Here is a 17,602-nt window from a genome sequence, read left to right on the forward strand (position 1 = left end):
GCAGTGTTTTTGGCCCTTGGAGTGAGTAGAGCCTTTAAAATACAGTGTTTTTGGCCCTTGGCATGAGTAGAGCCTCGCAGCAGCAGTGTTTTTGGCCCTTGGAGTTAGTACAGCCTTTAAAAAGCAGTGTTTTATGCCCTTTTGGTGACTAGAGCCATGCAGCAGCAGTGTTTTTTATTTTGGCCCTTGGGGTGACTAGAGCCATGCAGCAGCAGTGTTTCATTTTTTGGCCCTTGGGGTGACCCCTAAAAAATTAGATATCAGGCCCTTGGGGGTGAGCCCTAAAACATTAATTTTCAGGATCTTGGGGGGGGGGACCCTAAAACATTAATTTTCAGGCCCTTGGGCTGGAGCCCTAAAAAATTGAGTTGCAACCCCCTGGGGGGGGAGATAATGGAAATATATATATATATATATATATATATATATATATATATATATATATATATATATATATATATGAAGAGTAAATTGTTTGCTGACTGAATCTCTCCAGTACCTGGACTATGGAGTGGATACCCAGCTGGATATCCACGTCCTCACCCATGTCCCCTGCTGCTGCTGGCAGCCCCTCTCCAGTACCTGGACTGTGGAGTGGATATACAGCTGGCTATCCACATCCTAGCCCACGTCCCCTGCTCATAATGATGAAGGACATTGCTGGCAGCCCCTCTCCAGTACCTGGACTGTGTACTACACACCCAGCTGGGTATGCACGTCCACATCCTCGCCCCCTGCTGCTACTGACGAGGGACACTGTTGGCAGCCCCTCTCCAGTAGCTGGACTGTGGGGTGGATATACAGCTGGGTATGCACGTCTACGTCCTCGCCCACGTCCCCTGCTGCTACACTGCATGATTTGCAGATAGATTTTATATTGAGCTCTGAAAAGAGCTGTTATTTCCAATTCCTGCCTAACCAAAGCACTGTATCGCCCTTAGACCAAGCTCGTCCTATCACTCCAAAACGAGAATGAGACGAAGATGGCCGACACTATTCTTATGAATTGGGAGGTCACATGTTTTTGGCAGCCAATGGATTTTTTCAATTTTTTTCACTGCCTCCGTTGTCGTAGTTCCTGCCCCACCTGCCCTTCGCAGTTATTGGTGCAAAAAACGCGCCATGGAAGGTGGAAGGGGACACAAATTTTTACTGCGTATGCGGCCTTGTATTCGATTGTGAACGAATACATCAAACGCCATGATATTCGATCTAATACCTATTTGATCGAACGGCGTTCGCTCATCTCTAATGGCGACTCCTCACTCACCAAGTAGATTAATTTTTCACTATCACCCAACTTCACAATGTTGTATCGCTTCCATCGTTGATAATCCTCAGAATTTTTCCCACTAGTTTTAGATTTTGACACTCGCACTTTCTCAATTAAATTCTGGTAGACTTCTTTATCTTTACTCATCATCCCACTATTCTCCATCTTATTCTTAAAAGCATTCAATAAAATTTCATTAAAGGGATTCTACCATTAAAACACTTTTTTTTGTAGATAAGACGTCGGAATAGTCTTTAGAAAGGCTATTTGTCTCTTACCTTTAGATGTGATATCCGCCGTGCCGTTCCTTAGCAATACCGGTTTTTACCTGTATGCAAATTAGTTCTCTCGCAGCGATGGGGCAGGCCCCAGCACTGGAAATGTGATGGGGGCGTCCCCACTGCTGCTCGAAAACAGGCTCCAGCGACGCCTCTATCTTCTGCTAGATCCTCCCCTTCTTTCTTCAGCGTCACCTCCAACGCATGCACACTTGGCTCTGCCAGTGAGACACTAATAGAGCCGACAGCGCATGCGCGCAACTGCGGCCTCGGAACTATAGCCACCAGCCGGCATGCGCAGTCGGCGCTTCTAGCGTCTCACTGGCAGAGCCAACTGCGCAGGCGTCGGAGGTGATGCCGAAGAAAGAAGAGGAAGATCCAGGAGAAGATAGAGGTGTCGCTGGAGCCTGTTTTCGAGCAGCAATGGGGACGCCCCCATCGCATTTCCAGCGCTGGGGAACGCTCCCATTGCTGCGAGAGAACTAATTTGCATACCGGTAAAAACCTGTATTGTTAAGTAACGGCACGGTAGAGAGCACATCTAAAGGTAAGAGATGAATAGCCTTTCTAAAGGCTATTCCGACGTCTTATCCACAAAAAAAAGTGTTCTAACGGTAGAATCCCTTTAAAACGAGCCTCCATTGTGTTAAGATTCAATGAACTCCCAACCTCGACTGACACGAAAGCAAGCAATCATAAGTGTGACATTTATCATACTAACTGGAGGGTGCTGGATATTATTCATAAAAACATGTTAATGTGATTAATTCTTTTACATAAAATATTTATTACATTAACCACCTTCATTGGTTATTATGTATAATACTCACCGAGCAGTGGTATCCGCCTGAAGAAAGGACAGTGTGCTTCTTATTTTTTGTGAGCGGCAACATGCTGCTCATGGAAAAAAGTAGCCTGGTGGTCTCCATAGACCACCATTGTGAGGGGGCGGATTATGACGTGGATTACGCACCATAATCTGCCCCCTCTGTGCCCGTGTGAACTAGCCCTAGAGTAGCTTTCTGGGCCGCACCCACCACAGCTACCTGCTGTTGCAGCACCACAGGTAGCAGACAGGCTGTGTGAACAAAGTTCTATATAAAGAGCCTAAATTTCGGAAGGGAGACCCACTTCCATAAACATAAAAGGACACACAAAAGAACTTAGATCAGTACTGGGCCACACACAGAGCCGCAGCACCACACACAGCGTACACAGAAATGATTAAGAATTGAGACACAAACATTCTGAACGTATCTTAGAATTGAGGCTAGGGCACCGGGCTGACAAACCTGCCTACTTAAATGGAGGAAAGGCGGGCCTGATCAGCAAGCCCAGGTGCCCAAGCCAGGTTCTGATAGGCTGACACCACTATCAGTCAGAAGACTGACCACACCCACCGGTGCAAAGGGATTAACCCCTGCTATGCTGGACTGCCAGCATCAAGGAGGGAATGACAGTGTGTTACGGCGCAACAACAGAGGAACGGGCTGCGACCCAACCCTTTGGCCGCATCTGCCGCACTGTCCTAACAACAATGTGGTGACTGTTGCAGTTCAAGTATGATTTAATGTTAAATGAGAATTTGTTGTCAGCACTGTTGTAGACAGAGGTTTTGATAGAGAATTTGCAAACATTACACCTACCTCCACCACATTTGAAAAAACCTCGACCGTGTAGCCAACCTGGGTTCTGTTCTTTGGTTGAAGTGAAAAGACTTGGTGACAGCATGTCTCTAAGAGACCTACCCCTCTTAGCCACAAATTTTACTCCACTTTTTAAAATATAATTTAGAGTGGGATCTTGGTATAAAATGGGAATATTTTTACATATTATTTTGATGATTTCATCATACTGTGTGCTGTAAGCAGTGGAGAAAACGAGACATTAGATGAAGAGTTGTTTGCGGGATTTTTGGAGGAATTCAGTAAAGCAGAACGAGACTTGCTATCCACCACTTTTGTCGCTCTATGGAGTGTCCAATTTGGATTACCCTCGTTTGCATATAATCTGTTCATACCAGAATGTCTTTGCTAGCGAAAGTCATATTCAGAAGAGCAAGCTCTTCTGATTCTGGTAAACTCACCCACAGGAATGGATGTAATGGTGTGGTGAGTGTGATGGCTATCTGCATGTAACATCATATTCCCTGCCGTGGGTTTTCTATACAAAGACATTGTCACAATACCGTTTAATGAATCCTTACACAATTCAAGATCCAGGAAACAAATCTTATCTTTAGACCAAGTGTGAGTAAAACCAAGACCATAAAGGTTGGAGTTAATATACTCAATAAACCCTGGTATGGGCGCTACATCTCCAGACCAGACGACAAGGATGTTGTAAATATAGCGCTCATACCAGTGGAGTAGTCCAGAGGGGTGAATATAGCCATCTCCTCCCACCACGACATAACCAGGAGTTAGGACTTTGCCACAGGTGCGGCCATGATATCAGGGTCGCAGCCTGTTTCACTGGTTCTGTTCGGTCCAGCATGCTTGGGGTGAATCCCCTTGCATCCGATAGGTGTGGTCGGTCTGCTGACAGACATTGGTGTCAGCCTATCAGTATATGACTTGAGCACCTGGGCGGGCTGATTGGTCCCACCTTCCCTCCATTTAAGGAGGCAGGTTGGGCCGTTGGGTGCTCTAGTCTCAAATTCCACATTGTGCATGTCTGTTTATGGACTTGGTTTTGCAGTGAGCTGCCTTAGCTAGGTAGGGCTTTAGTTAGAATTTTCGCCCTAGTAATTGCTCAGGGAACTCCCACCTAGCTAGCCTCAAACATCAAATTGTGTGCAAGTCTGTACAGACATTAGTTGGCAGTGTGCTGCTTTAGTTAGGCAGGCTGCTACTTTGTTACTTTGTGTTTGTCTTGCAGTGCAGACACTGCTAAGATTTTAGAATTGAGTTGTGGCTGCTTTGTACTACAGAGAACGTATATATTTAGTTTCAATTCAATTTGTACCCAGATGGTGTAGTTGCCCGACAGTGACTGTCCAGCTTTGTTCACACCAGGGTGCTCTGCGGTTCAGAGCCCAGTGGGCTCTGCAGGTTATTTATTATTTTTTTTTTTTTATATAACCTGCCAATCGTAACACCAGGTTTGCTAATGATGGGGAAAATCGAGCACCTGCATTCATCCATTGCTACATAGTGGTGAGCTGTTGGAACTTTTCTTGTTATGCTTCAAAATGTTAGAATGGCCTGGCAACAGTCCTGATATGAATCCTATTGAACATTGATGGCATATCATGGGTGGTAAAATTGCTGCAAAGAAGCCAAAGAATAAAAATGAACTCCAAGAAGTCTTAAATAAAGTGTGGCATCATGAAATTGACCAGCAATATATTCAGAACCTGATTTATTCCATGCAAGAGAGATCCAAAGCAGCTATTGCCGCTAAAGGAGGATCAACAAAATATTATAAGATAAGATAAGATAATCCTTTAATAGTCCCACACTGGGGAAATTTCAGTTATGCACCAAACTATGTTTATATCATCTCATATTGTTGTATTCTGGTTCCATTTGTGTTTGTGATAGAAAAAAACAACAAAAGTTACTTTGGTTGTAAGGAATAATAGGACAAAGATTTATTGTTTTTTTCCATTTCTATCCTCTTCTCTCCTGGATGATGTGTATTTGGCAATTTTGAACATGTCACGTGACATTTTTCAGCTGATTTCGTAGTAGTAGGTATACATATCATCTACATGGACTCAATTTATGCACATCACATACATTTGACAAAATCCACTGGTGGTGCATTTTTTTTGGTAGCACAACCTTTAGACACAATAACTGCGCACAACCGCTTCCGGTAACCATCAATGAGTTTCTTACAAGGCTCTGCTGGAATTTTAGACCATTCTTCTTTGGCAAACTGCTCCAGGTCCCTGAGATGTGATGGGGGACTCCTCCAAACTGCCATCAAGAGATCTCTCCACAGGTGTTCTATGGGATTCAGGTCTGGACTCATTGCTGGCCACTTTACAAGTCTCCAGGGCTTTCTCTCACCACCATTTTCTAGTGCTGACCTGAAGTGTGTTTTGGGTCATTGTCCTGCTGGAAGAGCCCTGACCTCTGAGGGAGACCCAGCTTTCTCACACTGGGCCCTACATGATGCTGCACAATGTGTTGGTAGTCTTCAGACTTCATAATGCCATGCACACGGTCAAGCAGTCCAGTGCCAGAGGCAGCAAAGCAACCCCAAAACATCAGGGACCCTTCCGCCATGTTTGACTGTAGGGACCGTGTTCTTTTCTTTGAAGGCCTCTTTTTTTTGCCTGTAAACTCTATGTTGATGCCTTTTCCCAAAAAGCTCTACTTTTGTCTCATCTGACCAGAGAACATTCTTCCAAAACGTTTTTGGCTTTTAGTTTTGGTTATTGGAGTTTTCCAGCCTGGCTTTTTATGTCTCTGGGTAAGAAGTGGGGTCTTCCTGGGTCTCCTACCATACAGTCCCTTTTCATTCAGACGCCGACAGATAGTACGGTTTGACACTGTTGTACCCTCGGACTGCAGGGCAGCTTGAACTCGGTTGGAGGGAGGTTAGCCACAGTGCCATGGGCTTTAAACTTCTTGATGACACTGCGCACAGTAGACACAGGAACATTCAGGTAATTGGAGATGGACTTGTAGCCATGAGATTGCTCATGCTTCCTCACAATTTTGCTTCTCAAGTCCTCAGACAGTTCCTTGGTCTTCTTTCTTTTCTCCATGCTCAATGTGGTACACACAAGGACACAGGACAGAGGTTGAGTCAATTTTAATCCATTTCAAGTGGCTGCAAGTGTGATTTAGTTATTGCCACCACCTGTTAGGTGCCTTAGGTAAGTAACAGGTGCTGTTAATTACACAAATTAGAGAAGCATCACATGATTTGTGCCAATACTTTTGTCCAAACCCACTTTTTTATGTTTGGTGTGGAATTATATTCAATTTGGCTTTTTGACAATTCTTTTTGTGGTTTTCCATTGAAGACAAATTAAATGAAGATAATAATACCAAAGAATTTGTGATTGCAATCATTTTTTGGAAGAAAATGAGTATTATCTGACAGAATTGCAGGGGTGCCAATACTTTTGGCCAACACTGTATATATATACTGTATATATTGTGACAGGACCAGGGGAAAAGTGGTAGAAGGGGTATACATTTCTCCCAGGTTCCTGTCATACACAATCTAGGTACAGCTGAGCAAAGCTGTGCTCCTGGCTCTTACCAAAACCCTGGTAAAAAGTTCTGGCTGCTGGAGAGGGAGTATTGGGTGTGGCTCTACTCCATTCAGCCACTCCAGGTTTTTGAGATGTGTGGAGTTAATTCCTGGTTTCATGAAAGTGTCTGTATAAAAGGGCAGACAGCCCAAAGGAATATGGCTCTCTCTGCTCCTGGGAAACTAAGTGTGAGTTTACCTGCTGTATTTTGTGTTTAGGGAGGTGTGCAGAAGGTCCAGCTCTCTTTAGTTAGGATACCTGCTGTTTAAGGTAGAAGCCGAACGGCTAGGATTTATTTTGTATTTTGCTTTTGTCTTGTCTGCACCACTTACAATAAAACTGGTTGCAGCCAGTTGCACCATATTCTGCTGGACTGGACTTTTATTTTTGTGCCAAAAGTGCACGTCTATCTGAGGAGACGACGATCCCTGAGCTAACCCCGTTACAGATGGTGGAGGCTGCGCTGGCACAAAAATTTTATGTCGTGGGTTAAGTCTGTTGCTCCTGCAAAGCCAGACCCTGCAAGCATGGAGGAAGTGCTAAAACAGCTGATCCAGACTAACTTTCAGCTGCAGCAAGCTAATGCCAACCAACAGGAGACCAACCGTCTGCTGACAGAGTCCACACAAGTGGTCTCCAAGGGGCCACACGGTGGCTCAGTGGTTAGCACTGCAGCCTTGCAGCGCTGGGTCCTGGTGTTCAAATCCCGCCAAGGGCAAAAAACCATCTGCAAGGAGTTTGCAGGTGAGCAAAGCTGTGCTCCTGGCTCATGGGTCTTACCAAAACCCTGGTAAAAAGTTCTGACTGCTGGAGTAGGAGTATTGGGTGTGGCTCTACTCCATTCAGCCAGGTTCTTGAGATGTGTGGGGTTAATTCCTGGTTTCATGAAAGTGTCTGTATAAAAGGGCAGACAGCCCAATAAATAAAACTGGTTGCGGCCAGTTGCACCATATTCTGCTGGACTGGACTTTTATTTTTGTGCCAAAAGTGCTCGTCTATCTGAGGAGACGACGATCCCTGAGCTAACCCCGTTACAATATATATATAGCCTAGGAGCCCCGACAGTGTCATACACTATGTATTTTAGAACATGAGCCACCAAACCTTAAATTAATTTTAAGAGGTTCACCTATCTCTATTGATTACTACTCACCTGGGCGGTTCCCTGTAGGAATGTCCTCCTCACACTCCTCATCACCAATCACATAGGGATCTTCTTTTTTTATTATTATGGCTACAGCATCAATATCATCAAGGTGTTTATCTTGTTTCAAAAGCTGTGAAACAAATACAAAACGTTAGTAGACGCGTAGAGAAGTTACAGTGGGAATTATCTGAGCTAAAAGATTGCAGGTCTAGAGGCTGGACATCGATATTAGATGACACTTCAATGACAACCATGAGAACCTCATACAAATGTATACTCGGCATGGCTAGACCTGCTTCAGGTTGTCAGTGGAGGAGATCAGATTCTACCAGATACATCCGGGGTTGTTTGTCTCAGCGGAAATAAAGGATCAGATTGGTAGAAATCCAACCTGATGGTTCCTTATTCCAACCAGCAGTCTCCATAGCCAGAAGATTGTGGGAAGATTCAGACATCTTGTAATGTCTATGGTCAGCTTTATCCTCCATCTCCACCTCTCATTACACAAGTATAAACCATCTAAGGGTGAATTCACACTGAGTAAACGCTAGCTTATTCTGAACGTAAAACACGTTCAGAATAAGCGGCGTCTAAAGCAGCTCCATTCATTTCTATGGGAGCGGGGATACGAGCGCTCCCCATAGAAATGAATGGGCTGCTTCTTTCACTCCGTGCAGTCCCATTGAAGTGAATGGGGAGTGCCGGCGTATACGGCAAGCTCTGTTCATGCCGGAGCGTACACGCTGGCACTCCCCATTCACTTCAATGGGACTGCACGGAGTGAAAGAAGCAGCCCATTCATTTCTATGGGGAGCGCTCGTATCCCCGCTCCCATAGAAATGAATGGAGCTGCTTTAGACGCCGCTTATTCTGAACGTGTTTTACGTTCAGAATAAGCTAGCGTTTACTCAGTGTGAATGCACCCTTATACTGCTGAATAACCCAAGACTGACCACAAGGACTTCACAGCCCGTCTACACATCATAGGGAATATCTCCATCTACCTGATCATCCTGTGGAAGAAGAGGACGGGGACATCTCTCCGGTGTTGTCCTCTTACTGGATCTACCTGTAGGAAACACAGACAGGGACTGAATTCATTCTGTACATACAAATAATGGAAGTCCATGTGTATATAGTCATGTCTATTACCTGCTGATGTGAGGGGCTGGTGGTCCTCCATCATCACCTCCTTGTACAGATCCTTATGTCCTTCTAAATACTCCCACTCCTCCATGGAGAAATAGACAGCGACATCCTGACACCTTATAGGAACCTGACAACACAATGATACAGTCATCACCCCGACCCCTCCAGTTACTGTATAATGTCCCAGCATTCCCAGCAGTGTCACCTCTCCAGTCAGCAGCTCCAGCATCTTGTTGGTGAGTTCTAGGATCTTCTGTCTATTGATCACCTCCTGTATAAGGGGGCGAGGTGGAGACCTCGGGATAAGGCTCAGGGTTCCTCCATATCCTTCATACACAGGAACCTGACAGCACCCACTAGAGGTCTTCTTCACTACTGTGTAATCCTGGATATGGGGAGACACATTAATAAATCTCACTACATACATGTCCAGAGTCCATCACCTCTCCAGTCATATCATCTGTTATTACTATAGATAAGAATGATGTAATGATGACATCATCAGAATCTCTCACCTCTCCAGTAAGCTGGTAGATGATCTCTAGGGTGAGATTTAATAGACTTTCCGCCATCTTGTTCCTGTCTCTTTCCATCTTTAATGGATCAATCAGGAATATTCTCTTATATAGAAGATACTGAGAGGATTCTATATTGTAGGAACCTGAATGGAGAGAAGAGAAGATAAGATAATCCTTTAATAGTACCACAGTGGGGACATTTCAGTATGTTACAGCAGCCTAGCAATACAGATACAGGATAATACACAGTAATATATTACAGACGCAGACACACATATGCTAAGAAGAGAAGATATACTAGGAGTCAATAGCAGCTAAGGAACGGAAGAGAAAGAAGGAAGACTTCATAGTCATAATCATTATTTTTTGTGCGGAGTGATCTTCGCTTGGTCTGATGTAGATTATACAGCCTGGTCGCGGTTGGAAGGAAGGACCTACAATAGCGCTCTCTCTCACACTTGGAGTGAAGCAGACGGTCACTTACAGTGCTTCCAAGTCCCATCAAGGTCCCATACATGGGGTGGGATTTGTTCTCCCGCATGGAGGTCACCACAGACAGTATCCTTTAGTCACCCACCACCTGTACTGGGTCCTCCACCACCTGTAAGGGGCTCCCCAGGACAGAGCTGGCCCTTCTGATCAGCCTGTCAAGTGTATTTCTGTCCCTGGTTGATATACTGCCCTAGGAAGTGGCCCCTGGACTCCGAAGGCCCTCAGCCTCCTGAGCAGGTAGAGTCTGCTGTGGCCCTTTCTGTGCAGCGACTCCAGGTGATCAGCCCAGTCTAGTTTATTGTTGAGGAGCACACCCAGGTACTTATAGGTCCTGACTATCTCAATACATGTTCCTTGGATCTCCACCGGGGTCGGGGCACTTCTCCGTTTACTAAAGTCCACCACCATCTCCTTGGTCTTCCCAGCATTAATCCTGAGCTGGTTCCGCTGGCACCATTCAACAAAATCCCGGTTTAAGTCTTTGTATTCCCTATCGTCGCCATCAGTGATAAGGCCTACTATTGCAGAGTCATCGGAGTACTTCTGTAAGTAACAGCTGGATGAGTTGTGCCTAAAGTCAGCAGTGTACAGTGTGAAGAGAAATGGGGCAAGAACTGTACCTTGTGGTGCCCCCGTACTACAGATCACATTGTCAGACACACCGTCCCGGGCTCTCACATACTGAGGGCGGGTTGTCAGGTAGTCTAGGATCTAGTTGGACAGGTGATGGTCCACTCCACCAAGGTTCAGCTTCTCCCTCAGTAGCCCTGGCTGAATGGTGTTGAAAGCACTGGAGAAGTCAAAGAACATTATTCTCACAGTGTTCCCGGGTTTCTCTAGATGAGAGAGAGCTCTATGAAGAAGGTGGATGATGGCGTCATCTACCCCAATGCCCGGCCGATAGGCAAACTGGAGGGGGTCCAGAGCGGAGCTCACTAGGGGGCGTAGGTGTGTAGAGTAGAGTAGAGTGGATGCTGGAGAGACATGGTTGAAATCTCCCGACACTAGGAGCAGGACATGGGGGTGAGATGATTGCAGCTCGCTCACAACAGCATGGAGGACTTCACAGGCAGCGTCAGCTTTAGCAGAGGTGGTGACATATGCAGCTAGTACGATAACATGTGATAGTTCCCTTGGCAGGTAATAAGGTCTCATGCTCATGGCTAGTAGTTCAATATCCTTTTCACACGATTGTTTCTTAACTACAATATGTCCTGGATTACACCATCTCGCATTCACAAATATTGCAAGACCTCCTCCCTTGCGCTTACCGCTGTCCAGCGTCCTGTCCGCACAAAGAAGTTTGAAGAACTCCACGGAGGCAAGTGTGTCTGGAGTGATTTCAGTAAGCCAAGTCTCAGTTTTAGTATACAGGCTCTTTTTCCCCGTTTTCTAAGTTTTTTAAGTTTTCTTATTACTTTGTGGGGGATGGTTAGAGCATGCTTGTCTTGTAGCCTTCCTGCAGACATAAGCTGTAACAGTGTCTGCTTTGTGTATACAAGTCTTCCTTGTATGTGTGGAGACATCCTTCCAGACAAAAGGCTCAAAACGGATTCCTTTGAAAAGTGTTTCTACAGCAATTTCAGCCAGCAAGTAAGTTTTCATACTAATGTTCCTTATAGTGCTGGAAAAGGAGTGTAAGAAAGAACAGGAGAGAGAAAGATCAGTTTAGTTTGTAGCAGCTGTAACACAGGCAGCCACACATGGCAGTGCCATCTTGAAAAAAAAAAAAAAAGATGAGACAATGTAAACACCTCACAAGATCCCATGTAATAAATAGGATTAGTAGGGAGTATAAGGGGGGCTTCCGGTTCAGGCTCTAGTATGGGAAGATACATGGCATATTCCTCCTCAGTATCAGACTCTTCTCCTTTGTTGACCTGTAAGATGGAACAATTACCACATAATCCTTTGTTAGGGTCACAATATCCGTGTTTACTATCGGGTTTTCTTATCTCTTACAGATGTAGATGAAGCTTTTCCTCCTTTGGTCTCTGTCACTCCAATGTAAATAATTTGATGGCAGATTTCTTCTTTCTTATGGAAGAGACAGTTGTGTATTCCGGAGGTTTTATGTCCGTCATGTTGTTAGCATTAGAGTCAATAGGAACAGACACAGACGGAGGGGGCTCAATCTGTGTCTGTTATACATTTCTGTTGCCGCTGATTGGCCTCATAGGTCACGTGCGGCGGCGACTTCTGCCATAAAAGCCCCAGAGCAGCCTGAACACCAGAGCACCGGGGACAGACGAGAGGGTTATTTATAGAACGGAGAAGTAATAAAACCTAAACCCTGTATAAATGTGATCATCATACATAAAAAAAAAATTTGAAAATATTAAAAAACATTGATACAACACAGTGCAGAGACATAAACATATACATATAAGGGGACCAATGCTACCTGTCAAAGAACATACGTGGTAGTTGAAAAAATGTGTAAATATGTAACAAAAATGTAATCCAGCAATAAAGTATGGTGACAAATAGTAGCCTATAGCAGAGAAATCAACATAAGTGAGTGTTTATATGTAGTGAAGTCATAGTGACAGATTTCATGGGAGAGTTAATGTAGTTAGCTCTGCATAAGGACAAGTGTAAAAAATACTGCGGATGCTGGAAAAAAGTGAAGTAAATGAAGTCAAATCATAAAGGATAGTACATACCACAATAAGAACGCGCCCTGACGCCTTTAGTTGTTTTTTCGTATTTTTCCTGTATAAATGTGGTATCAGTGTAACTGTAGCGACTTGTAGAATAAAGCCATCATGTGATTTATACCGTAGGGTGAAGGCCCCGACTACTATTTACCTCTATGGGAGGGATGGAAACAGCCCAGAACAACCTCAGATGGCAAAAGACACAAATATTGTCATCTCAGCCATGGAAGGAACAGACCTTAAAGCAGCCGAGTCCTGAGACAACTCGAATCCTGCCAGGCCTGTGAACGACCACCGAATATATACCTCTTCCTGTACAGTAACCGTGGCTACAGGACCTGTGATGATGTCACATGTGTGGGAGGAGTCAATGAGTCACATGATTAGGTCCTACTGTTATAGCATCAGCTGCTCAAGATAAAGGACCTGTGATGATGTCATAGTCATGTGATCAGTTTACTTTATAGGAGTCACATGAGCAGGTTTTAGGGATCTGTTCTGGAAGAGCTAAACTTATATGTGTGTCCTGTATGTAGCAGAGCTTTCTGTGTGTGACGTGTATGTAGCGGAGCTTTCTGTGTGTGACGTGTATGTAACGGAGCTGTCTTTGTGTGACGTGTATGTAGCAGAGCTGTCTTTGTGTGACGTGTATGTAGCAGAGCTGTCTGTGTGTGACGTATATGTAGCAGAGCTGTCTGTGTGTGATGTGTATATAGCAGAGTCGTCTGTGTGTGACGTGTATGTAGCGGAGTCGTCTGTGTGTGACGTGTATTTAGCGGGGCTGTCTGTGTGACGTGCATGTAGTGTGTATAATGCTGTTTGGCGTGTGGAAAAACACCAAGAAAGAGTTAATAAAAAATACTCAATAAGTTATAGGCACCCAAAAATGGTGTCATTATAAAATGGATCTCATCCCGAAAATATACAAATACATACATAATACGTTGTGCCCAACTTGTATCAGAGACGAACGCTCCAAAAGCTTTTGTGCCTGGAATACCCGCTTACCAGTTTTTGAAGTGCGTGTTTCTGCTGACGCAGGCTGAGCACAACATATCAGGCACTGAAATGGCGAATCTCTGGAAAAATCGCAATTTTCAGTTATTATCAGCCACACATTCATTTGTGGAAATGAAATTAATGCAACACTCAAGGGTTAAAATGGTCGCTATCCCACTTGATAAATCCCTTCAGCCGTGTAGTGTCCAAAATGGGGTGACATGTCTGCGGATTCCACTTTATTGGCAATTCAGCGGCTCTGCAAATGTGGCATGATGTCCAAAAACCAAACTGTGCTCCAAAAACCAAAATAGAGCTCCTTCCATTCTGTGCCCGATCATTAGTTTATACCCACATAGGACATGTATGTTATCCGGGGTACACCAGTTTCATACATGTGGACGTAAACTGCAGTTTGAAGGAGCACTATGTATTTTTGGAGCGTAGATTGTTGGGTTTTGGACGCCATGTCAAATTTGCAGAGACCCTATAATTGCCCCTACAAAATGGCGTCACTACTTGGGGAATTCTAACTTACTGGCACCTCTGGAGCTCTGCAAAAACAACATGGTGCCCAAAAAGTCCCTCTAAATCAGTGGTTCTCAACCTTTCTAATGCCGTGACCCCGCAATACAGTTCCTCATGTTGCGGTGACCCCAAACCAAAAAATAATTTTGGTGGCTACTTCATAACTGTAAGGGCTAGTTCACACAGGGGGCGGTATAGCGGATCAATAGCGGATTTAGGCACTGAGAGTGACTCGGGGAGCTGCGTCACTCTCGGGTCAAAACACGCTTGCCACGACTGTTGCGGCTTCCCCCCGGAGTCAGCTCAAATTAATGGGACGACTCGGGAGGTTGCTACCACCAGGCGGACGCCACGAGTCACCGAGCTGTGGAATCCACCTGAAGAAAGGGCAGCCCACTTTTTTTTTCCGTGAGCGTTAGCATGCCGCTCACGCAAAAAACAAGCCTGGCGGTCTAAATAGACCTCCTTTGTGAGAGGGCGGATTATGACGTGGATTTCGCACCATAATCTGCCCCCTCTGTGCCTGTGTGAACGGGCCTTAATTTTGCTACAACCCATACCTCCCAACTTTTGAAAAGTAGAAAGAGGGATAAAATGTGCGGCGCACAGAGCGCGCCGCGACAAATTTGGCTCCGCCCACTTTTATGTTGACTCTGCCCATTCTCATTCATTTTTCACGTGCTCCCACACAGTATAATCCTCCTACAGTCACCCGTAAATTATATGTCCCCCCTCCATCTCTCCCCCAGTTTCATATAACCTCTTCATCTGCCCCGTTTCATGTCCCCTCCATCTCTGCCCCCAGATTCATGTCCCCTCCATCTCTGCCCCCAGATTCATGTCCCCCATCTTGCTCACACACAGCCTGAACCCCTCCTGTCATACTCACACACTGCTTGCATCCCCTTCCCACCCCTTGCTTACACATGCTGTCTCCTCCCTCCATCTTACCTTCCAGTCTCCACTCACTGCAGCCTTCCCTTCCTGTGTAACTCAGCACTGTACTGAATAGCTCCGCCCACACCAGAGTCCGATCACATGGTCATGACGTCATCACAGGTCCTTCACCCCCACTAGGATCTACCCTGCTGCAAAGGCAGCGCGGCTTCTCAGCGGCTAAAGCCATCGGAAATATGTATTTTCCGATGGCTTTAGGCGACCCCTGTGTTTTGGTCGTTCGACCCCCGCCGGGGTTGCGACCCACAGGTTGAGAACCGCTGCTCTAAATCTTTACGCCAAAAGCTAAAAAGAGCAGTGCTCCTTCCCTTCTAAATCCTGCTGTGTGCTCAAGCAGCAGTTTACACCCACACATACAACTTTTCTGTACCCAGGATAGCCCACTTAATAGTTTTTCGAGTGCAGGTCTCTGATGACACAAAAGTGGGCCTAATATATTGGGTGCTAAAGTGGCATATACAATTCGAAAATTGCAATTCTCCTTCTGTACCATTTGCTGTGCAGTGCCATTTGTAAACGCCTGTTTGGTAAAAATGCTTACTGTAGCCCCAGATGAATACATAAAGGGGTAACGTTTTTAAAATGGGGTCACTTCTTTGTGTTCTCCACTGTACTGGTACCTCAGGGGCCTTACATACTTGCCTTAGTGGAAATGCTTTATGCTGCCAAATCTATAGTCCTATTCCATTCTGAGCCCTGATGCATACCTCCCAACCGTTCCGATTTCCGCAGGACAGTCACGATTTGGATGACATGTCCCGTGGTCCCGGGGTCCCGTGGTCCCAAAGGACGCAGATCTGAGTTGAACACATATGCAGCTGAAGCAAGGAGCTGACACAGGTCAGCTCCTCGCTTCGCCGCTGCGCGCCTCTCTCGTTGACACATGCGGCTGAAGGAAGGAGCTGACACATAGGCGGCTGAAGCCAGGAGCCGTGTCAGCGAGAGAGACATGCAGCGGCGAAGCGAGGAGCTGACCTGTGTCAGCTCCTTCCTTCAGCCGCATGTGTCAGTGAGAGAGGCACGCAGAGAGCAGCGAGGGAGCGGAGGAGAAGGTAAGTTTAATGTGGAGGTGGAATGTGAATCTGGGGGCAGATGAAGGAGAGGACGGCATGACACTGGGGGCAGATGAAGGAGGGGACGGCATGACACTGGGGGCAGAGATTTAGAGGACGGCATGACACTGGGGGCAGAGTTGGAGAGGATGGCATGACACTGGGGCAGATGAAGGAGGGGACGGCATGACACTGCGGGCAGAGATGGAGAGGCCGGCATGACACTGGGGGCAGAGATGTGGGGGACATGAATCTGGGGGCAGAGATGGGGACATGAATCTGGGGGCAGAGATGGAGGGGACATGAATCTGGGGGCAGAGATGGGGGGACATGAATCTGAGGGCAGAGATGGGGGGACATGAATCTGGGGGCAGAGATGGGGGACATGAATCTGGGGGCAGAGATGGAGGGGGGACATGAATCTGGGGGCAGAGATGGGGGGACATGAATCTGGGGGCAGAGATGGGGGACATGAATCTGGGGGCAGAGATGGAGGGGGGACATGAATCTGGGGGGACATGAATCTGGGGGCAGAGATGGAGGGACATGAATCTGGGGGCAGAGATGGAGGGGACATGAAACTGGGGGCAGAGATGTGGGGACATGAATCTGGGGGCAGAGATGTAAGGGGGACATGAAACTGGGGGCAGATGAAGGGTGTATATGAAACTGGGGGAGAGATAGAGGGGGGGACATATAATTTACGGGTGACTGTAGGAGGATTATACTGTGTGTGGGCACATGAAAAATTAACGAGTGGGCGGAGTCAACACAAAAGTGGGCGTGGTTAAATTTGCCACGGCGCGCCGCACATTTTGTCCCTCTTTCGGTTCTTCAAAAGTTGGCAGGTATGCTGCTGTGTGGTCAGATATAACAACAGACACCTGTAGAGTATTGCCATATCCAGGAGAACCCACATTACAATTTATGGGGTGTATGTCTCAGGTGGCCCATGCTGGGCACAATATATTGGACTCTGAAATAGCATAAAACATTCAAAATTTGCAATTTTCCTTCTGTACCATCTGTTGTGTAGGGCCATTTAGAAAAGCTTGTGGGATCAAAATGCTCACTGTACCCCTAGATGAATTCCTTAAAGGGTCTAGTTTCCAAAATGAGGTCACTTTGGGGGGTTTTCCACAGTTGTGATAACTCTAGGCCTCTGCAAAAGCAAAACAGCACATATAAACCATTCCAGGAAAATCAGAGTTCCAAAAGGCAAATAACATTCCTTCTCTTCTGAGCCCTCCGCTGTGGCCAAACAGTGGTTATTGACCGCAAATGGGGCATCACTGTACTCAGGAGAAATTGTGCAACAAGATTGACTTCTT

General features: G+C 45.9%; 1 protein-coding gene and 1 pseudogene across 1 annotated transcript in view; both read right to left on the reverse strand.

The window, feature by feature from the left end:
• The window catches only part of LOC142190140 (uncharacterized), a 186,718-nt gene that overhangs the window by 127,629 nt on the left and 41,487 nt on the right, over positions 1–17,602 (reverse strand). The window lies entirely within an intron of this gene.
• Positions 1–17,602, reverse strand: part of LOC142188918 (uncharacterized) — a 79,800-nt pseudogene that overhangs the window by 29,195 nt on the left and 33,003 nt on the right.

Source organism: Leptodactylus fuscus, chromosome 1, assembly GCF_031893055.1.
Source record: "Leptodactylus fuscus isolate aLepFus1 chromosome 1, aLepFus1.hap2, whole genome shotgun sequence".
Taxonomy (NCBI): Eukaryota; Metazoa; Chordata; class Amphibia; order Anura; family Leptodactylidae; genus Leptodactylus; species Leptodactylus fuscus.